The 24,022-nt window shown below is 41.2% G+C and overlaps 1 protein-coding gene and 1 pseudogene across 7 annotated transcripts in view; both read right to left on the minus strand.

Annotated features, from left to right (window-relative positions):
• Positions 1–24,022, minus strand: part of TJP1 (tight junction protein 1) — a 259,219-nt gene that overhangs the window by 116,200 nt on the left and 118,997 nt on the right. The window lies entirely within an intron of this gene.
• Positions 13,194–13,318, minus strand: LOC138984530 (U4 spliceosomal RNA; annotated as a pseudogene).

The raw sequence follows: 24,022 nt of genomic DNA on the forward strand, positions 1-24,022 counted from the left end.
ATGTGTGTAATTCAGCTAAGTCCTCATATGAGTTCTGATGTCTGCATCTAAAACCAGCCCAATACAAAGATACATGATAAATCATATGCACCTTTAATGATACTTTGTCCTGCATTTTGAGCAAAGGATCCCACATTTTTACTCTGCACTGGACCCCACAGGGACACAAGCAGCTCAGAGTCCACCCCTGCTAGACAGCATTCTCTCTGTTCACGACAAGCTGCCTGAGACATTCCCCACCCTGCCCCACTCCTGTGTCTCTGTGATCAATTATGTAAAAGCCTTGAGTTATAGACAGATGTTAAAAGTCCATCTGGACCACATTGCCCATTCCCACTACCCAGGAATAACAGTATTTAAATCTAACTAGAGAGTATATACCAGATCGCTTTCTGCATATTTATTTATGCATATACATGGAAAAAGAGAAAGAGAGAAACATGTAGATATATAGCAATGCCTGTTTTCTTTAAACAAATGATAGACTACATTTACTATCTTCCAATTTATTTTTTCACTTAATATTTTTGTCTTGGAGATGATGTCAAACAACAGAAATCTATCTCATGATTTTTAAATGGCTGTGTAGCATTCCACAGTATGGATGTACCATAGTGTATCTAGGGTTTCACCAGTGGCTTAGAGGGTAAAGAATCCACTTGCAATGCGGAGACCCAGGCTTGATCCCCAGGCAGGTAAGATCCTCTAGAGAAGGGAATGACAACTCACTCAAGTATTCATGCCTGGGAAATCCCATGGAAGGAGGGGCCTGGTGGCTAGTCCATGGGGTCGCAAAGAGTCGGACACAACTGAGCACACACATGCACATACTTAGTTAAAATAAACATTTTAAACTGATACTGTCAACTTGCCAACCAAGAATATTAGGTCAACCTATCCTGCCTCCCTGTTAATATCCTGTGAGACAGGATATCAACCTTATATTAACACTTGATATTAACCTTATATATTTTGCCTGTGTGGTAAACAAAAATGGTATATTACTTGGCATGCATTTCATTTAATCCTTTTTTCTGTTGGGTTACTTCTCTTACCACTTTGTTGAAGTTCTCTAAGGATCCCTTTGTATTTCATGCATTCTAAGTCTTTTTGTGTATCTAAGTGTGTGTGTATGTGTGTGTGTGTGAAATAAAATTTCCTTTGGAACAATTTTAGCTTTATATAAGAGTTCAAAAGATGGTACAAAGTATTCCCTTATACCCTTCATCCAAGTTGCCCAATGTCAACATTTTATGTAACTCTGGTATATGTGTTAAAACCAAATAATAACAACAATTTTCTAATATTACTAACAAAAGTGCATTAAGTTCTACCAATTTCAACTCTAATTTATCTGATATTCTCCTAATTTTGCGAAGCCTCCTTCTTTCCAAATGTTATGAACACAATTTTGGCCATGTTCATTTTGAGGCTCTAGAATTTCTCAAGTTCACGCCTATGAGCATGACTATGAAGGAAGCAGAGAATGAATTAAAAAGTCAACAGAGGACAACACACAGGGGACACCTGGAGTTTCATGGTTCTTAATAACTTTTAAAAAAATGTCTTTCTCATCTTGCTGTTTATACACCAGGGCTTCTCTGCTGGCTCAGAAAGTAAAGAATCTGCCTGCAGTGAGGGATACCTGGGTTCAATCCCCAGGTTGGGAAGATCCCCTGGAGAAGGGAATAGCGACCCACGTCAGTATTGTGGCCTGGAGAATTTCATGGAATGCACAGTCCATGGGGTTGCAAAGAGTTGGGGACATGACTGAGTGACTTTCACTTCACATAATTAATTTACAGTATTGTGTTAGTTTCTGCTATACAGCAAAGATATTCAGGTATATATAAACACACACATATGTATTCTATTTCATATTATTTTTCATTATGGTTTAATTCAAGGAATTTTTTTCTCAGACTCATCTTTGTAAAATAACTTCTGTTAGATATTTTCTCAGCCTCAGACAACAAATGGAAATTAGAAGAAATCTTTCTATTTCACTTTAGTTTGCAGTCTGTTTCCCGAATGTACCAAACTCATTGAAGAGGGAGATACATTTCTTAAAAGAAGCTAAACAGTGTCATCTGCCAAAGAATGTTTGGATTGTTCTTTTACGCTTGACACAGGTAGGTATGATAAAACCTTTATAATACTAGTCTTTTAAAACAAATAATAACCAAAAAATGTAGAAAAGCTAGTGGAACTTCATTGAAAAAGATGTTAAGTTTTTTTCTATTTAACATAATTTCTAAAAGGAAATATATTTGCAAAAGAAACACTGGAAGGAAAATTAAGAACAAATGAAAGGACTTGCCTTCAGAGAAGGGAGGTAACACAAGACTTTTCTAGGCAGACTCTATACTGTGGTTTTGACTTTGGAAACAAAAATGTTTTACATATTTTTAAAAAATGAAATCAAGAAGAAAAAAGGCATCTGTAAAAACTGAAAACCAACTGGGGTGAGAATATATAGATTAATTTGGTGCCCTAACCATACAAAGAAAAGAATGGTTTTCAGTGACTTGTCCAAAGTACTTTGATGGAATTCTCAGTGGAATATTTTCTAAGGAAAAGGGGACTACAGAGAAAACTTAAATTTCATCCAGTCAGAAAAGACCCTGATGCTGGGAAAGACTGAGGGCAGGAGAAGGGGGCAAAAGAGGACGAGATGGTTGGATGCCATCACCAACTCAATGGACATGAGTTTGAGCAAGCTCTGGGAGATAGTGAAGGACAGGAAAACGTGGTGTGCTGCAGTTCATGGGGTTGCAAAGAGTCAGACAGGACTCAGCAAATGAACAAGTCTGTTACTAATGATATCAGCACTATTATTTTGAAACATTTATGTGTGTGTGTGCATTAACTAATCTAAAACTGTTACAAACTCACTAGTTTACTAATACATGATAATGAGCTGTTTTATTTGTGTATTATCTAATATATTAGTATACTTAATATATCTTAGTTATTATTTACAATTTATATATTAGCATTATCACATTATATATACAGTAGTTCAAAGTTAAATGTAAATACATAACAATTTCAAAGTAATAATGCTGATACAATATATTATTAGCATTAGTGTATGCTAATAATAGTAATATTACATGTTTTCACACATTAGTTAATATATCAATACATATTAGTGTATGTTAACATACACTAACCAAAACTTTTCATTGAAAAAGGAAAGAGTATGAAAAGCAAAGAAGTTAAATGAAAATTCTGCAATTCTAATTTAAGTTAAAAAATCAATTATACTTGATTTTTAAAACATACTTAAGAGAAAAAGAAACATATATGTATTTATATGTACCAGGACTCCCTGCAGATACCAAAATTCATGGAGGTCCCCTATAAAAAATGGTGCAGTATTTGCATATAAACTGATGCACATCTTCCCATACGCTTTAAATCACCTCTCAGTTCAGTTCAGTTCAGTTGCTCAGTCATGTCCGACTCTTTGAGACCCCATGAACCACAGCAGGCCAGGCCTCCCTGTCCATCACCAACTCCTGGAGTTTATCCAAACTTATGGGATGCCATCCAACCATCTCATCCTCTGTTGTCCTCTTCTCCTCCTACCTTCAATCTTTCCCAACATCAGGGTCTTTTCACATGAGTCACCTGTTCACATCAGGTGGCCAAAATATTGGAGTTTCAGCTTCAACATCAGTCCTTCCAATGAACACCCAGGACTCATTTCCTTTAGGATGAAGTGGTTGGATCTCCTTGCAGTCCAAGGGACTCTCAAGAGTCTTCTCCAACACCACAGTTCAAAAGCATCAATTCTTCAGCACTCAGCTTTCTTTATAGTCCAACTCTCACATCCATACATGACTACTGGAAAAATCATAGCCTTGACTAGACGGACCTTTGTAGACAAAGTAATGTCTCTGCTTTTTAATATGCCATCTAGGTTGGTCATAACTTTCCTTCCAAGGAGTGTCTTTTAGTTTCATGGCTGCAATCACCATCTGCAGTGATTTTGGAGCCCAGAAAAATAAAATCAGCCACTGTTTCCACTGTTTCCCCATCTATGTGCCAAGAAGTGATGGGACCAGATGCCATAATCTTAGTTTTCTGAATGTTGAGCTTTAAGCCAACTTTTTCACTCTCCAATTTTCATCAAGAGGCTCTTTAGTTCTTCTTCACTTTCTGCCATAAGGGTGGTGTCATCTGCATATCTGAGGTGATTGATATTTCTCCCAGCAATCTTGATTCCAGCTTGTGCTTCCTCCACCCCAGCATCTCTCGTGATGTACTCTGCATATAAGTTAAATAAGCAGGGTGACAATATACAGCCCTGACGTACTCCTTTTCCTGTTTGGAACCAGTCTGTTGTTCCATGTCCAGTTCTAACTGTTGCTTCCTGACCTGCATACAGGTTTCTCAGGAGGCAGGTCAGGTGGTCTGGTATTCCCATCTCTTTCAAAATTTTCCACAGTTTATTGTGATCCACACAGTCAAAGGCTTTGGCATAGTCAATAAAGCAGAAATAGATGCTTATAATACCTGATACAATGTAAATGCTATGTAAATAACTGCCAGTGTGCAGCAAATTCAAGTTTTGCTTTTTGGAACTTTCTGGAATTTTTTTCTGAGTATTTTTCATGGTTGGTTGAATACACGAAGAGTCCACAGATACAGAAGGCTGACTATATAGATCTGTCTTCCAGCTCTTGCCAGAGAAAGGACTAAAAACAATAAAAACTCAATAGTAATGAGTCCAACCACTGCCTACACTGTAATCGCCAACCAGGAATGGATGATTACAAGAAACATACAAGATAGGCTTCCCTGGTGGCACAGATGGTAGAGAATCTACCTGCAATTCAGTAGATGTGGGTTCAATCCCTAGGTCAAGAAGATCCCCTGGAGGAGGGTGGCTACCCACTACAATATTCTTGCCTGGAGAATCCCATGGACAGAGGAGCCTGGCAGGCTATGGTCCATGGGGTCGCAGAGTCGGACATGACTGAAAGACTAACGCTTACTTACTCCCCCATATATCCTGAGATATACTGTGCTGGAAAGCAAGGGCACTCTCAAGGGATAATGGTGCCAAGGGAGACAGAAGCCAACAAGTAGCTCCCAAGGCCCAAAGATGAAACAATCTGAGCCTCAAAAAAATGCAAATGATTGAAACACACTGAATATCTAAAACCCATGATGATTTCATAATACAAGCATACCTCATGTTATTGTACTTTGCATTTTCCATAAACTGAAGGCTGTCAAGGATGGCTAGCATTTTTTTAGTAACCAACTACTTTTAAAGTAAGATATACACATGTTTTTTCAGACACAATGCTATTATTGCACACAGACTACAGTATAGTGTAAACATATCTCTTGTATGCACTGGGAAATAAAATAATTTGTCTGACTCTACTATGATATTCACTTTATTGCAGTGGTGTGGATTAGAACCTTTCATATCTTCGAAGTCTGGCTGTAATATCAAAAACGAGGGGAAAAAAGAAAGAGATACCCCAAACCACTATGAATTGAGTAGCTCTGGATATAACTAGTGCACCAACTCCTTATTCTGTAAGCCATCAATGAAAAGGGTCAGCTGTCCGAACACGCTGCAGATAACTAAATGACTCTAATTGATGAGGGAAAGTTCCTTGTAAAAGAAACTCCAGCTAACAAAATCTGGAAGAAACAGTTAGGAAATCACTGCCTTATAATAATTGAAATAACAGATTCGTGTAATGATCATCAAAGGGTCAGCCCACCCATCAACGTTAGCATCAGTGAAAGTAAGACCAGCCTCCGAACGACGAGACTGGAAGCATGGGGGACCTCTTTAAAAAGGACACCTGCTCCAGGAGTGGCACTGAATGAAATTCACCCACTAGGCAACTTTCACAAACAGAAGTACAGGAGCTAGAGATGCATGTCAAATGATCCCAAAAGGAAGCAGCCACACAAATGCAGACTGCGGGAGGTTCTTTGTAGGAAAACAGACCAGTCTTCAAAGCAGATCAATAGGGCAAAAAGAAAAGAAAGGCAAGTTGGGACTGCTATGGACTTTATGTGGGCGGAATCCTTTCCAAATCTACCTGCTGCAAAGAGACAACTGGGAAAATTTAATTATGGACTAAGTGCTGACAATACCACGACATGACCATGGCTGGCAGCTACCTAAGCAAGGTCTCCTTTTTCAGGGGAGGCATATTGAAACATGCAGAGCTGAAACAGCACCATGGGACTTGCTTGAAAATACTTCAGCAAAGAGAAAACTTTTAAAACAGAGGCCAAAAAAAAGGCAGCAAAATACTGAAAATTGTTGAATCCAAATGATGGGCATTTAAGAGGTTTAATGCATTATTCTTTCTACTTCAGGGTAGGTTTGAATGGTGGTATGCATTTGAAATTTGTTATGAAAATACACCCGTCAGCACAGGTAGATACATTGCAAATAACTGTCATAAATTCCCGCAAAACCCCTTTGGATGTCCCACTGCAATGTGATGTGACAGCTCTTCTTGGCATGAGGGAGAGTCCTTCTTTTCCCCTCCTTGAATCTGGGCAGCAGCATGACTTGTTTCAAAGGGCGAACACAGCACAAGCAGAGGCCTGAAAAGCACCTGGCTTGCTCTCTTTCATTGCAGACACCCCTGTGACCCCCAGGAAGGAACCCAGGTTAGCCTGCAGGAGCAGTCACAGGGGAAAGAAATGAGATGCTCGGGCTGACAGTCTGCCGGCCTCCAGACATACGAGCAAGGAAATTCTAGATCCACAGTCCCTGCCAAGTCGCAGGCTGATGGCATCTGTGTGAGTGAGCCCAGGTGAGTCTAGCAAAAGGAACCACTCAGCTCATCTGAGCCCAAACAGCCAGCCCACAGAACCATGATTACGTTTAAAGATGCTAAGTATGGGGGTGCCTGTTACAAAGCAAGGACAAACTGATATGTAAACTAAACCTGTAGGAGTACTACACAAACATATGCAAAACATCATCAGCTTCTTAGAACTGTGGGGCAAAGGCACGTACCCGGTCAGGGTATCTGAATGGGAGTTTCAGGGCACTGGAAAATGATGCACTGAAACTGCTCTAGAGACAGGGCCGGCTTGAGTAGTCTGCCTCCTTTTGTATGTATAATGAGAGCTAAAAAACCAATCAGTCCCTCCACAGATAGAGGCAAGTATGCCAGATAAACTTAAGGGAACATTTTTTTTTCTTTTCAGAACTAAAAAGGTCTGGCTGTGACCCTGGTCACCGTGATCAGACGTGACACAAAAGCCTTTGGGATGGTTGGTGGATGGCCCTGCCTGTCTCCTCAGACACACCCCAACTAGCCAGTGCTGGAGAGAGCCTGGCTGACCCTCCCTCCCCCTAGGGCCGCACTGGGGCTGCCTGGCACCCAGGAACACATCTGGGCCACCTTCCAACAGGGCAGATTTCACCCTGTGAACCCCAAGAACAAATCATGTCTCCTCTTTACGACAGATGTTCACCAGCGGATGATGGATTCCTGGGATTAGAGAGTGCTCAGGGTGTCACGGATAAACTAGGCAAAGTCACTGAGGTACACAGGGATGCTTCAGCTAAGGTATTTTTACTAAAAGAAAATATAAAAAGATTTTAAACTATGATCAATTTAGCTGATTTACACAGCTTTAAAATGATCTTCGTAAGGACTGTGTAGCTCATCTTAGTGTCATTAGCGAAATATTGTACTTGTAAAAGAAAATTTCAACATAGTTAAATATTTCTCCAAATTATTTCTCCATAATAGCTATTTATTTGGAAATATTTGAAAGTTAATTTGCTCCTTTAATTTTTGATGAATATGACCATTTTCAGTAAATTAGAATTACTTTTCACACCCCTGCCACCACATTTACATGCTAATTTATCCAGTCTCTTCATTTATATTTTTAAAGGTGCAGTATGGTTTTTTGGAAGTACATTTTTTGTTTGTTTGTTTGTTTCCTTTATTTATTTTTGGCTGTGTTGGGTCTTCGTTGCCATGTGGACTTTTCTCTAGTTGCAGTTATCCAGGGCTATTCTCTAGTTGCAGTGCACAGGTTTCTGATTGCAGTGGGTTCTCTGTTGCTGAACACAGACTCTAGATGCACGGGCTTCAGTAGTTGTGGCACTTGGCCTCAGCAGTTGTGGTTCCCAGGCCCCAGAGTACAGGCTCAATAGTTGTGGCGCACAGGTTTAGTTGCTCCGTGGCAAGTGGGATCTTCCTGGATCAGGGATCGAACCCGTGTCTCCTGCATTGGCAGGCAAATTATTTACCACTGAGCCACTAGGGAAGGTCCCTATAAGTACATTTTTTTTAAAGCACAAGAATCTTGAAAGTAAATAACCATATTTTATACTATTTTGAATTAGCAAATTATTATTCAGTAAATGCTATAAACCACGCGGGAGACCTGGGTTCGATTCCTGGGTTGGGAAGATCTCCTGGAGAAGGAAATGGCAACCCACTCCAGAACTCTTGCCTGGAAAATCCCATGGACAGAGGAGCCTGGTAGGCTACAGTCCACTGGGTCGCAAAGAGTTGGACATGACTGAGCAACTTCACTCACTCACTCAAATGCTGTAAAAGCTTTTTTGGACTATGGATTTGGATTAACATTATGCAACAAGGTTTAACAATATTTTGGGGAAGAACGGACTTAAAAAAAATTTTTTTTAAGTGGTGGCTGCTTTGTTATCTGTGAAACTACACTTACAGAGGACACATGGAAATCTGAGGCTGAGCTGAAGGTACACCAGGAACTAAGGGCCCCAGACACATCCCTCACCTGGGAGAGGCTTTGAGCTCCTGGCAGCTCTGCCTTCTCTTCTGGAAAGGGCCACACAAAGGGCTAGGAAAAGCCATTAACTCATTATCTTTCTACTTAAAACTAAAACAAATGTTCTCTTTGGCTAACAAAGTGTGGACACACATGCTGAAAGCATCAAAGAGAACGTGATGGAAATATCTGGAAAAGGTCTTCTGGGACTAAGGTTTCCTTATCTACACAGCAGTGGGGGTGGGAGATGGGGGCTGACTCCGAGGGATTTGTGTGGGTGGGGCCGGGCTGGATTAATTCTAAGACCCTTTCCAGCCGTGACTTTCAGTGATCTGAACAGTCAAAAACTGAAGATCCTTTTCATTCCTGAGGCCATGAGGCCACTGTGGGATGTGGTTATTTGGAGGTCTTACAAGTTTGGGAAATATACATATTATAAAACTATATACTTTGTTTCTATGAAAAGCTAACATTAGACCAGTTCAATCTTAAATGTGATTAATATTTCCACAAGAGAGTACATATTTATATAAAATGAAAAGCTTTATAACAACTGGGCAAATTAAAAAACACATAAAAATCCAACTTAATTTAAATCTGTGTGTGAGAGTTATGTTTTGAAAGGGTGTGGTTTCCTGGCTGGGTTGTTTGGAAACATTCTGACAAAGCCAAATTCACTTTTCTGATATCCTAAATCAGCAAGGAACAGGCGCCTAAAATAGCACAGAAATGGATATTCCTATACATATAATTAATTTAAATCAACTAAGAACAGTGATTTTTAAAAGATTTGTAATCTGTATTCTCCTAATTCCCTTTTAGAGATAGTCTACACAATTAGCTGGATTGGAAAATGTAGCAACATTTCGCATACTTTTCACTCGTTCACTCATTAATCCTCAGCAAATATTTCTTCCTTGGTGGCTCAGACAGTAAAGAATTGCCTGCAACGCAGGAGAGCCAGCCAGGTTCTATCCCTAGGCCACAAAGATCCCCTAGAGAAGGGAATGGCAACCCACTCCAGTATTCCTGCTTGGGAAATCCTATGGACAGATGAACCTGGTGGGGTAGCACGACTGAGTGACTAACACTTAATTTTTTACAAATATTTATATATCTCTTAGTATGTGCCAGAAGTAATGTCTGTTAATTTTTTTTCCGGTTTTTCTTTTTCATACTCCTGCTTTTGCTAGGTATGAGGCCATATTCAGATGACTCAAGCATACTTATAAAATTGAAATATAGTTGATTTACAACACTGTGTTAATTTCTGCTAAATAAATAAATAATTTTAAAAGAATACTTTTAAAATATGGTACTAAAACCAGAATGCTTTCTTACTAAGGGAGAAACACACCCCTCAGGGTCACCCCTCACATTGCAGTGTCAGCAGGAACAAAGAGATATTCAAGTACTTTCTTACTGTTCACCATCCCCATCCCCCACAAGGGAAGCACAGTTCCGGATGGACTTAACTTGTGCTTCTCCGACTATTGTTAAGAGAAGTTATTCTTGTAATGACCAACTTTTAGAGAGTCAATCCAGGACACAGCAATAACAGACAAAAAAACATAATAATATAACATTTAGCAAGTAATTATACACATATTATTGCTTTAACCTAAAAAATAGGTACTGATGGAAATTATATTATTCTGCATTATTTCTCTGTTATATAAATGTTATTATTTAAATAAAACAACAACAGAATTTGTTGAGTGGCAATCAGTAGTAATTAACAGGAGAAAAATGATGCATGAGAAATATATAACAATATTTTTAAATGTTTCTTGTGTCCTCTGATACAGCAATTTAGTTCATTTAAAATCATTTATTAGATATTTAGATTTTGTAGACTGTAATGGTACAACTATTCTGTGTCATACTGTAATGGTGCATACATGACTATGAGCTTGTGAGAACACACAGAACTGTACAACACAAAGAATGAACTCTTAATGTTAGCTATGGGCATTGAGTGAGTGAGTGAAGTGAGTGAAAGTCGCTCAGTTGTGTCTGACCCCTTGCGACCCCATGGACTATACAGTCCATGGAATTCTCCAGCCCATAATATTGGAATGGGTAGCCTTTCCCTTCTCCTGGGGATCTTCCCAACCCAGGGATCGAACCCAGGTCTCCCAATTTGCAGGCGAATTCTTTACCCGCTGAGCCACAAGGGAAGCCCAGCTATGGACATTAGTTATTTTAAATGTTAAGTCCCTCTGCATTTAATAACTTTTTTTCCTTCAGCACATTTTGTCTTGTATTAGTATGCCACTGTGGCTCTCTTACAGTCACTGCATGATATGTCTTTCCCATTCTTTTACTTTCAACCCCTGTGAATCTAATGGACTTTTAAAAAAATCCAGCCTGACAATCTGTGAATTTTGATTGGAGTCTTTAATCCATGCACATTTAGTTTTATAACTTATCTAGTTGGAAGTATCTCTACCATCTGGATATTTATTTTCTATACGACTCTGTGTTTTGTTCCTCTATTCCTCCTCTATTGCCTCTTTTTCAGTAAGTAGATGTTTTGTTATGTATCATTTTCATTTTTTCATGGACCTTTGGACTATTTTTGGTTTTAGTTATCTTCCTGCATGCTAGGTCACTTCAGTCATGTCTGACTCTTTGCAATCCCATGGACTGTAGCCCGCCAGGTTCCTCTGTCCATGAGCTTCTCCAGGCAAGAATACTGGAGTGGGTTGCCTTTTCCTTCTGCAGGGGATCTTCCTGACCCAGGAATCAAACCTGGGTCTCCTGCATTGCAGTCAGATACTTTACCGTCTGAGCCACTATTATTTAACTATGATACACACACACACAAATGTCCTGTTCCTTTCTGCTCCACAACACCATAGGGTATTAGTATCATTACTCTGTTTCCTTTCCCTATAATACCTGCCTGCCTTTATCAAGCCCGCAGGACAATGATGCCTGGTGTCAGTCCAGTGCGATGACATCAAGCTAAATATCCTCTCAACAAAAACGAGCAGGTTTTCAGACTTGTAGTAATTCATTTCCACCTCTCCAAAAATGTCCACCCACTTCATATCTACAGGCTTGTTAAGCAGGTTGTCTGCATCTATAAATTCATCAAATGAGCTACATCTAAAAGATCCACTGCTTTATAAAAACTCTTCATTTTGAAACAATTACAGATTCAGGAGAAACTGCAAAGCAATGTACAGGGAAGTTTCATGTTGCCTTCACCATGACCACACTGAGGTCAGCACCAAACACATCCCCAGGACAACGCTGCTACCAAAAATGTACACTGGACAACCAGAGACTGTCTGGATTTCATGAGCTGTCTGTGCATGGGTGCCTGCTCTATGCTGCTCTTTTTAACCACAATCACCACCCCCTCCCAAGACATTCACTCACACTCGGCCTTTCCCACAGGGCTCCCTCCTATCAGCCCCTCATAACCACACCCATCCTGTCCCCCATTCCCTGACCCAGCAACTAGTGATCTGATCTTCATCTCTGTAATTACATTGCTTCACAAATATTACATACATGTAATCACAAGGTATGTAAACTTTCAGAACTGGCTTTTTTCACTTGGCACAGTTTCCCTGAGATTTCCACAAGCTGCTGCACATCCCAGTGGCTCGTTCCCTCTTGGTGCTGAGTGGTGTCCAGGGTACGGATGGATCAAAGTCTGCTCAACCCTCACTCACTGAAGGATACCATCATGGGCAAACCCTATGAGTGTCTGTGTACCGATCCCAGCATGGAAATAACTCCTTACTTCTCTGGGATAAATGCCCAAGAATTCAAAAGCTGAGTCCCTACAGTGAATCCATGTTTAGTTCTGAAAGGAACTGCCCACCTATTTTCCAGGAAAGCTGTACCACTTTACATCCTCACAGCAAGGACTGAGGGATCCAGATGCTCTGCGTCTTCGGTATTGTCCATAGGTTACCCTTTAGCCACTCTGATGACTAAGTGTGTAATGATATCTGAGATGGTTTTAGTCTGCATTTCCCTAATGGCTAATGATATTGAACAGCTTGTCAGGTGTGGGTTTTCTTTTTTTTTTTTGGCACACCACAAGATCTTCATCCAGAGCCCAGGAACTGAACCCAGGCTCTTGGCCCTGAAACTGCAAAGTCCTAACCACTGAACTGCCAGGAAATTCCCCCATTTTCCCAACAAATTTTTCTTTACTGTTATTTTGAGAATTCTTTAAACAGTTTAGATATAAGCTGTTTGGATTTGTTGGATTCCTGGTTTGCAAACACTTTTTTCTGGTTAAATAGCTTATCTGAATCCTTTCAATAGACTCTTTCCCAGAGCAAAGGCTGTTTTGATGAATTCGAACTTATCAATTTTTCCCTCTTATGAATCACACTTTTGGTATCAAGTCTAAGAGTTCCCAGCCCTCTTCTAAGTCCTGAAGATCTTTTCATACATTGTTTTCTAGAAGTTCTATAGTTTTACGTTTTACATTTAAGTTTTTCTTTTTTTTTTTTCAATTAGCAATAATCGCACCTCATAAACCTCACTGGTTATGATACTGCCACTATGCAAAGCTTGTCTATCATTCTTCAGCTCAATTCAGTCCCTCGGTTGTCTCTGACTCTTTGCGAACCCATGGACTGCATCACACCAGGCTTCCCTGTCCACCACCAACTCCCAGAACTGGCTCAAAGTCATGTCCATTGAGTCGGTGATGCCATCCAACCATCTCATCCTCTATTGCCCATTTCTCCTCCTGCCTTCAATCTTTCCCAGCATCAGGGTCTTTTCCAATGAGTCAGTTCTTTGCATCAGTTAGCCAAAGCATTGGAGCTTCAGCTTCAGCTTCGGTCCTTCCAATGAATATTCAGGACTGATTTCCTTTAGGATTGACTGGTTTGATCTCCTTGCTGTCCAAGGGACTCTCAAGAGTCCTCTTCAACACCTCAGTTCAAAAGCATCAATCTTCAGCACTCAGCTTTCTTTATGGTCCAACTTTCATATCCATACATGACTACTGGAAAAACCATGACTTTGACTTTGTGGGCAAAATAATGTCTCTGATTTTTAATGACTTTGACTTTGGGGGCAAAGTAATGTCTCTGATTTTTAATACGCTGAGTTTGTCATAGCCTTTCTTCCAAGGAGCAAGCGTCTTTTAATTTCATGGATGTAATCAGCAGTGATTTTGGAGCCCAAGAAAATAAAATCTGTCACTGTTTCCATTGTTTCCCCATCTATTTGCCATGAAGTGATGGGATCAGATGCCATGATCTTCATTTTTGGAACGTTGAGTTTTATGACAGCTTTTTCACTCTCCGCTTTCACTTTCATCAAGAGGTTCTTTAGTTCCTCTCTGCTTTCTGCCATAAGTGTGGTGTCATCTGCATATCTGAGGCTATTGATATTTTTCCTAGCAATTTTGATTCCAGTTTGTGCTTCATCCAGCCTGGCACTTTGCATGATGTACTCCACATATAAGTTAAATGAGCAGGGTGACAATATACAGCTTTGACATACTCTTTCCCCAATTTGGAATCAGTCTGTTATTCCATGTCCAGTACTAACTGTTGCTTCTTGACCTGCATACAGGTTTCTCAGGAGGCAGGTAATGTGGTCTGGTATTCCCATCTCTTTAAGAATTTTCCACAGTTTGTTGTGATCCACACAATCAAAAGCTTTAGTGTAGTCAATGAAGCAGAAGTAGATGTTTTCCTAGAATTCTCTTGCTTTGTCTATGATCCAACCGATGTTGGCAATTTGATCTCCAGTTCCTCTGCCTTCTCTAAATCCAGCTTGAACATCTGGAAGCTCTCAAGTTTACATACTATTGAAGCCTAGCTGGGAGAATTTTCAGCATTACTTTGTTAGTGTGTGAGATGAGTGCAATTGTGTGGTAGTTTGAACATTCTTTGGCATTGCCTTCCTTTGGGATTGGAATGAAAACTGACCTTTTCCAGTCCTGTGGCCACTGCTGAGTTTTCCAAATTTGCTGGCATATTGAGTACATCATCTTTTAGGATCTGAAATACTCAACTGGAATTCCATCACCTCTGCTAGCTTTGCCTATAGTAATGCTTTCCAAGGCCCATCATCATTTTTAAACTACCCAAATGGATAAGTTACACCTCTCTCAGAGAAAATAGTTTTAAAGCAAAAATATAATTTGAACTTGTGGAAACAAAGTTTTAGTTTAATTGAGAAAGTTGCCCTTATCTGATGACTTAAACTTTTAAACAGTCATTAAAAAATGAGTCATCTTCTCACCATATGAGTTTTTGCCTCAACCTAAACATAACAGCAAACAACTTGGGTGCAGTTGCTCCATCTTTTCCTAGGTTTCTTACACATTGTCAAAGACCATCAAGCAGTTCCGAAGAAATAGCATACAAATATTCAGACCTCTTTTCTCCATTCTCATCTTCAGCGTGTATCCAAATCAGAGAAGGACATGCCTTTTATCTGCACTTTGGAAAAAGGATTTGGGGGGTGAGAGTGTAGGGAATACCATTTTATGTCAGGTCAAAGGTTTAATATCACATGATGCCTGAGAACACCACCAGCCATTGGGTCGACAATCTCTTTGCATTTCTATAAATGCAAACATTGCATTAAGTGCTTCTAAACATTCTGAGGGAGAAGGCAATGGCACCCCACTCCAGTACTGCTGCCCGGAAAATTCCATAGATGGAGGAGCCTGGTGGGCTGCAGTCCATGGGGTCGCTAAGAGTCAGACACGACTGAGTGACTTCACTTTCACTTTCCACTTTCATGCACTGGAGAAGGAAATGGCAACCCCTCCAGTGTTCTTGCCTGGAGAATCCCATGGACGGAGAAGCCTGGTAGGCTGCAGTCCATGGGGTCGCACAGAGTTGGACACGACTGAAGCGACTTGGCAGCAAACATTCTGAGGAAGCTGAAAAGTAACCAAACACTTACATTAGGAAAGCATCTCAGGTGAATCTTTTTAGGAGTGTTGTGTATGAGGTGTGCAGGCATGTAGCATGTGAGACCAATTCAGTTTCTTCACTCAGACTAACTGGGATTCACATTTGCTCTGTCTGCTAAACAGACAGATAAAGAGAGTAGGACAAGATATCAACAACCTTGCACTGTTTGCTTACTGAGATATCATTTAAACCTTCACAGAAACGAAAGAAAGTGTTAGTTGCTCAGTCATGCCTGACTCGCCCAGCCCATGGACTATAGTCTGCCAGGCTCCTCCACCTCTGGGATTTTCCAGGCAAGAATATTGGAGTGGGTTGCCATTTCCTTCTCCAGGGAATCTTCCTGACACAGGGCTCAAACCCGGGTCTCCTGCATTGCAGGCAGACTCTTTATGGTTTGAGTCACAGAAATGAAGATGATCTGAAATGTCAATTTACAAATCAAAACACCTCACAGCTGGGTAGAACACTTCTGCTGCCCCGAACTGACGCACCCCTGACCTACTGCAGAAGCAGAATGTTGGACATGCCCTGACAGGATCAGATCTAAGCCACACAGCCCAAAACGTCTGCCAGGGAGATTTCCTCTTTCTTGCCCACGTGGCACATTACTGCAACTTCTGGATCAGGAAATGTAACCTTCCTCAGTTTCATAGAGTAGTCAAACAATAAGGTCATATTGCATTCCTATGGCCTGCCAGAGATTCTTCCACACCAGCTAGTCTCAATTGCATATTGGTGTCTTTAGCAGAGATAGAGGACTTTTGATTGACTGGGAAATACCTGCCTATCTCAGCCCCAGTTGGTGGGCTCCCCTCTGAACTTCCACAGCCCCCACCCCATGCCCTGCCCCCGCTCCGTTCTGGGTGCTGCACTCTAGGCTCTGTTTGGGTCACCTGCTCTTCCTGATCCAGTCCTCCTGGTCCCCGTGCATCTTTTTATCTGTTGTCAAAATTTCATGGTCATTCTGTCTTTTTCAGGAGGTCTGGGCGATGCTGCCACTGCTATTGCAATTGTTTTCATTTTAATTATCTGAATCCTTAGAAAGCATGATCAGAATGTTCACAATGTTTAACACTCTAACCAGCACTATCTCAACACAAAGCACACAGTTAACCAACAGTCAACACCGAATTCTTAATACTTGGGTTGCATCACCCTTAATTACACACTTAAACCTCCCCGGCTTGGTGATGCAACAATGGTGCATTTACTGTGACTTGCAAATCGTGGTGCCACCAGCGGTCAGCGCAGAAAGAGTGACAACTGGCACAGAAGGCAAACAACCCACACAGGACCCATGAAACACTAAAATGGTGTTATTTCCAGCCCCTATTTGGGGGGAGGGGACCATCTTATGGGCTGTGTACTCCCCTTCACCCAACCTTCAGTACCCATCACCAGAAGCCAGGGTTTCATGTCCCAGGGTGTGATTTCTTGGGACACAGGATATTGAATGCTAGAATGAGGACACTCCGTGCCAAAGAAGTCAGTGAATCCCTCAGGGACACCACAGAAGAGCCTTCTAGGGGGCTCTGGGCCAGGATGACCCCACTCTCTGGTTCCGGTGGAATCTTTCTGGACAATCGGGGGAGATGGCTCAGAGAGCAGATAAACGGGCACACCTCCCCTCCTTCTCAGCTGCATCCCCACTTCATAACTAGACCAAAAGTTATAACTGTCCACAGCCTCCTCACTCCCCAAAAGGAAGAGGGGCAGGCTCTGAACCGGAGAGCACAGCGTACAGACTTCCTCAGACATCACTACTCAAGGCAAACAAGAGAGCTGCCCGCAGCAGCACCTGCCATGAACACAAAGCACTGGTCTTCACCAACCACTATATTTCTCTATTAGATGCCACACACCATTCTGCATGTTTGGGATACAAGAAAGAATAGAGAGAATGTCTCTCTCCTCAAAGAATCTCTCCTCCTAGAGAAGGAGACGATATATGAAAAAAGAACTAGAGAACGAGGGCTGAGAGCAGGTGGAGACAAGGGAAGCAGAGAACAAGGAGGTTTGCTTGGATGGGGGCTTGGGGAAAGCATGCCCAGGAGGCAGGTCAGTGGGAGGGTAACTCCTGACACAGAAAAACGTGGCCCCGAGAATAAGTCCCTGTATTTCAAAGTTCTTGGACATTTCAAAGGGTGCCACCACTTCGAGGGCAGGAGCTGGCATTTCCCATGAGCAGCAAGGAGACCCCACCAAGGGTGCACGTGACTGCATGCAGTTGACAAGAAGGGGAGGCAAGCCTGGCAGCATTCCTGCCAGCCTAGAGGGCTGGGTTTCTCCGTGATGGGATGGTAGGGGCGCTGATCCCCACACCCCATGCAGTCCTGACTGGAGTCGGGTCTGGCAAGTCCATGACAAAGAGCTGACCAGGCAGAAGGGTAGGCGGAAAATATTTCAGCAAAAATATTTAACCCACTGAAGATAATTTATATCTGTGTACAAACAACCTGCTGATTAAAATGGATCCTTAACTGCTCATTAGAAGAAGGTCTGTCCTCCAGGACCTATACTTTGGAGCACTTAGTTACCACTGAATTGTAGTCACAGTATCAGCAAAGTAGAGAAAGGCTGCATTTATTTATATGCTATAACTTTACTTCTTTGACTAAGTAAATTTATACCATACACGTCAGTGGAGATGCTGTCCATTGATTCCACGTAGGGTCTGCTGGCAGAGCCCACAGGATGTGCTGAGAGAAGAGACGCCAGAACAGAGCAAGAGAGGAGCCAAGGAAAATGCTAAGATTTTTTTATCTAAGCTACTGAAAGTGTGGAGCCTCCAGCAAATAAGACCATATACTGTGTGGAAAACTAGGTTTTGGTGGCTGACGTCAGCAGCTAGTTTTGGCATGTTGTGCAAGAGGCTCGTATGGATGTCCATGGAGAAACACTGGGTCAGTGTGGGAAATGCGATTGGACTTGAGGTCCAGGGTGAATACAGAGATCATCAGTGTGAGGTTCTCTCTGAAGCCATTGGTGGTGAGCTCACATAGCAGGGGCTGTGAATGCACAGAAGAGACCCAGGATGGAGCATGTCAGGGTCAGAAGTCAGGGAGAAGCGGCCCAGGTGACTACGAATGAGGAACCAACAAGACGGAGGACAGTGTCTTAGAAGTCAAGTGAGGCTGATGTTTGAAGGAGGAGGGACTGATCAACTGTGAACCATGGCAAATTCTGTCACCTGGCTAAGAAGGAGAACTGACCAAATGGACACCCCAAATCCTCACAAAAGGTACGTTAAACCAGTTTGTAATCTTTTAATAAGTCCTTATAATTAAACATGACATTTACAGACATGTTTATCTCCTTTCCTAAATCTCACTGAAATGACACCAAGTTATAAACACACAAGGACAAAGAGACAGCACTGGTCAGGAAGTGTCTCCTTCCTCTCCCTCTCCCCTAAAACCTTAATCAGACCCTGGAATCTATTCCAGACAACATCCCAACAGACCCTCAAAATGCATGAAGCAAAAACTGACAAAGATGAAAAGCCCCTCCTTGCAGTTAGGAACTGCAGGCTCCTCTCAGCAGGTCTGATTAAAAGTGTATAGCACTAAATACTTGAATGGAAAATGCTGGAAGGTCTCAAATTAATAACCTAACTTCCTACTTTAACAAACTGGGGGTGGGGGTAGGGAGAGCAAAATCAAGCCAAAGTGAACAGAAGGAAGTAATACAGATAAGACTAAAACCCAGCAAAATTAAAAACAGAAAAATAAAAGATAAAAGCAAAAATCAGAAGGCTGGTTCTTGGGGGAGGAGGATCAATAAAATTGAACAAAAGTCTAATGAGACTGACAAATATAAAAAGAGAGAAAACACAAAAGACCATTATCAGGAATGAAATAAGGGACATCAGTACAAATCCCATAGTCAATGATAAAATAACAAGGAAATCCCATGAACAACCTTTTCAGAAATTTGAAAATTCAAAAGAAATGGACTAAATACCTCAAACCCCACAAACTACCAAAACTCAACCAAGATCAAATAATCAATCTGAATAGTCTTGTCACCTTTAAAAAATGCATATCTAACTTTAAAGCTTCCAAAAGATAAATTTCCAGGGCCAAAAGGATTCACTGGAGAATTCTACCAAGCATTTAAGTGAGAATTAACACTAATCAAGGGCGACCCTGGTGGCTCAGCAGTAAAGAATCCGTCTGCCAATGCAGGAGACAAGGGTTCAACCTCTGGGTCAGCCAGATCCCCTGGAGGAGGAAATGGCAACTCACTCCACTATTCTCGCCTAGAGAATCTCATGAACAGAGAAGCCTGGCAGGCTAAAGTCCATGGATTAGCACAGAGTCAGCTGTGACTGAGTGACTAAACACTACCACCACCACTAACAAAAATCCCTATAAGATATTTATTGATACAATATTATTTCAAAGTATATATAGGAAGAAGTATATATTAAGAAGAGGTGGCAAGAATACACACAACTATACAAAAAGATCTTCAAGACCCAGATAATCATGATGTGACCCAGATCACTCACCTAGAGCTAGACATTCTGGAGTGCAAAGTCAAATGGGCCTTAGGAAGCATCACTACAAGCAAAGCTAGTGGAGGCAATAGAATTCCAGTTGAGCTATTTCAAATCCTAAAAGCTGATGCTGTGAAATTGCTCCACTCAATATGCCAGCACATTTGGAAAACTCAGCAGTGGCCACAGGACTGGAAAAGGTCAGTTTTCATTCCAATCCCAAAGAAAGGTAATGCCAAAGAATGCTCAAGGTACCACACAATTGCATTCATCTCACATGCTAGCAAAATAATGCCCCAAATTCTCCAAGCCAGGCTTCAACAGTACATCAACCATGAACTCCCAGATGATCAAACTGGATTTAGAAAAGGCAGAGGAACCAGAGATCAAATTGTCAACATCCGCAGGGTCATCAAAAAAGCAAGAGAGTTCCAGAAAAACATCTACTTCTGCTTTATTGACTATGCATGCCAAAGCCTTTGACTGTGTGGATGACAACAAACTGCGGAGAATTCTTAAAGAGATGGGAATATCAGACCACCTTACCTGCCTCCTGAGAAATCTGTATGCAGGTCAGGAAGCAACAGTCAGAACTGGACATGGAACAACAGACTGGTTCCAAACTGGGAAAAAGAGTATGTCAAGGCTGTATACTGTCACCCTGCTTATTTAACTTAGATGCAGAGTACATCATGTGAAATGCCAGGCTGGATGAAGCACAAGCTGGAATCAAAATTGCTGGGAGAAATATCAATAACCTCAGATATACAGATGACACCGTCCTTCTGGCAGGAACAGAAAAAGAACTAAAGAGCCTCTTGATGAAAGTGAAAGTGGAGAGTGAAAAAGCTGTCTTAAAACTCAACATTCAAAAAATGAAGATCATGGTATCTGATCCTTCACTTCATGGCAAATAGATGGAGAAACAATGGTAACAGTGACAGACTTTATTTCCTGGGCTCCAAAATCACTGCAGATGGTTAATGCAGCCATGAAATCAAAGGACTCTCGCTCCTTGGAAGAAAAAATATGACCAACCTAGACAGCATATTAAAAAGCAGAGACATTACTTTGCCCACAAAGGTCTATCTAGTAAAAACTATGGTTTTTCCAGTAGTCATGTATGGATGTGAGAGTTGGACTATAAAGAAAGCTGAATGCTGAAGAATTGATGCTTTTTAACTGTGGTGTTGGAGAAGACTCTCCAGAGTCCCTTGGACTGAAAGGGGATCAAACCTGTCAATCCTAGAGGAAATCAGTCCTGAATATTCATTGGAAGGACTGATGCTGAAGCTAAAGCTCCAATACTTTGGCCATCTGATGCAAAGAACTGACTCATTGGAAAAGACCCTGGTGGTGGGAAAGATTGAAGGCAGGAGGAGAAGGGGACGACAGAGGATGAGATGGTTGGATGGCATCACCGACTCAATGGATATGAATTTGAGCCAGCTCTGGGAGTTGGTGATGGACAGGGAAGCCTGGCATGCTACAGTCCATGGGGTTGCAGAGTCAGACATGACTGAGTGACTGAAGTGAACTGAATACATAGGAAGGCAAAGAAATTAGAGTAGGTAGATTCATTTTGAAAAAATAAATTAAATGGGAGGAATCAAGTCTATGTGGTCTCAGGAATCAAGTCTGTATGGTTTATTACACATCTACAGTAACCAAGACTATGTGGTATGGACAAAGATCGGTATTACCAATACAGACATGCCCGATTCGTCTTGACAAAGGTGCAATTCCAAGGAAGGACAGCTTTTCGAACAAGCAGTGCTCTAGCAATTAGACATTCATTGGCCAAAAAAAAAAAAAGAATATGGACCAAAATCTCACATCTTATACATAAACTAATTCAAAACTGATCAGACACTTAAATGCAAAACCTTTAGTGGAAAAAAAGAGAAAATCTTCAGGATCTCAGGTTAGGTAAATATTCATTGGAAGGACTGATGCTAAAGCTGAAGCTCCAATACTTTGGCCACCTGATGCAAAGAACTGACTCATTGGGAAAAACCCTGATGCTGGGAATTATTGAGGGCAAAGGGAGAAGGGGGAGACAGAGGATGAGATGGTTGGATGGCATCACCGACTCAACGAACATGAGCTTGAGCAAACTCCAGAAGATAGTGAAGCACAGGGAAACCTGGCATGCTGCCATTCAAGGGGTCAAAAGAGCTGGACATGACTGAGTGAATGAACAACAAGAACAAAGATTTCCGAAACTCAACATCGAAAGGACAACCCACCGGAGGAAATAGTGAAGAACTGCACATCATCAAACTTAAACACTTTTGCTCTGCCAAGGACCCTGTTAAGACGATGGAAAAGACAAGCCACAGACTTGAAGAAAATAATCGCAAACCACATACCTAACAGAGAGACTAAAATATATAAGTAACAGACGTTTCACTGAAGGGAATATTCACATGGTTATTAGCATGAAAAGATGTTCAACGTCCTGAGCCCTCAGGGAAATGTACATGCAGTGAGGTACCACTGCACATATATCAGTCAGAATCTGCTTTGTGACAATAACAAATGCCCAGAAAGGACCTAGGAAAACTGGGTCACTCATACATTGCTGGGCTGCCCAGCTGGTGCTAGTGGTAAAGAACCTGCCTCCAGATGCAGGAGACGCAGGTTCCACCCCTGGGTCCGGAAGATCCCCTGAAGCAGGACATAGCAACCCACTACCATATTCTTGCCTGGAGAATCCACAGAGGATCCTGACGGGCTATAGTCCATAGGGTCACAAAGAGCCGGACGTTACTAAAGTGATTTAGTACACACGCATACATTGTTGGTGGAAACTCGGTTTGGTAAAGCCACTCTAAAAATGTTTGGCAGTTTCTTATGAAAGTAAACATGCAATTAGTACACCCAGAAATTTCATTCTTGGGCATTTATCTCAGCAAAATTAAAACTGATATGCACACAAGAACTTGCACATGAATGTTCACAGTAGCTTTACTTATAAGAGTCCCAGACTAGAGTCAGTCCAGGTGTTCTTCAGCTGGTGAGTTACACTGGGGTCCAGCTATACCAGGGAATACTATTTGTCAATAAAAAGGAAAAACCAAGTTAAATCTGTAACAATTTGGCTGAATCCCCAGGAAATCATATCGAGTGAAATAAGCCAATCCCAAAAGGTTCAGTCTGCACCGAATGCTTGATTCCATTTATATGACATTTGAAATTATAGTATCTTATAAACAAAGAATTAGCTGTTGTCAGGAGTTAGGGACCTGCCAGGGGAAGGGAAAAAGTTGCACGTGGTTATAAAAAAGCGACATATGAGAGCTTATTGTGGTCTTGGAAATAGTATTTTGACTGTAGTGGGAGATACACACAAACCTACACATGTTGCACAAGTGATGAAACTGTACAGAACTTAACACACACATACAAATAAAACTAAGGAAATATCAATAAGATCAGTGGACTGTATCAATGTCAATAACCTGGTTGTGATATTAAACTGTCCTTCTATAAAATGTTATAAATGGGGAAACTGAACAAAGTATTCAAGGGACTTCTCTGTATTGATTTTCATAACTTCATGTGAAATTACAACTATCTGAATAAAATTTTAATTAAAAATATAAAAGGCTACATAAACAGATATATTCAGATCAAAGTGGTTTCATTTTTTTCTACAAACTTCATATTTAACACAATGGCCACGCTATAAAAACTGAATAAGAGGAACGGATACCCTGTGGTTATTTATCAACATATCAAAACTAAAATAAATACAAGTACATTCTAAAAATATATTCAAAGCTCTGTAAAATGTAATCAGACAAGGTTACTAAATGTTCTTGTT

The sequence above is a fragment of the Bos mutus genome, chromosome 21 (assembly GCF_027580195.1).
Source record: "Bos mutus isolate GX-2022 chromosome 21, NWIPB_WYAK_1.1, whole genome shotgun sequence".
Classification (NCBI taxonomy): Eukaryota; Metazoa; Chordata; class Mammalia; order Artiodactyla; family Bovidae; genus Bos; species Bos mutus.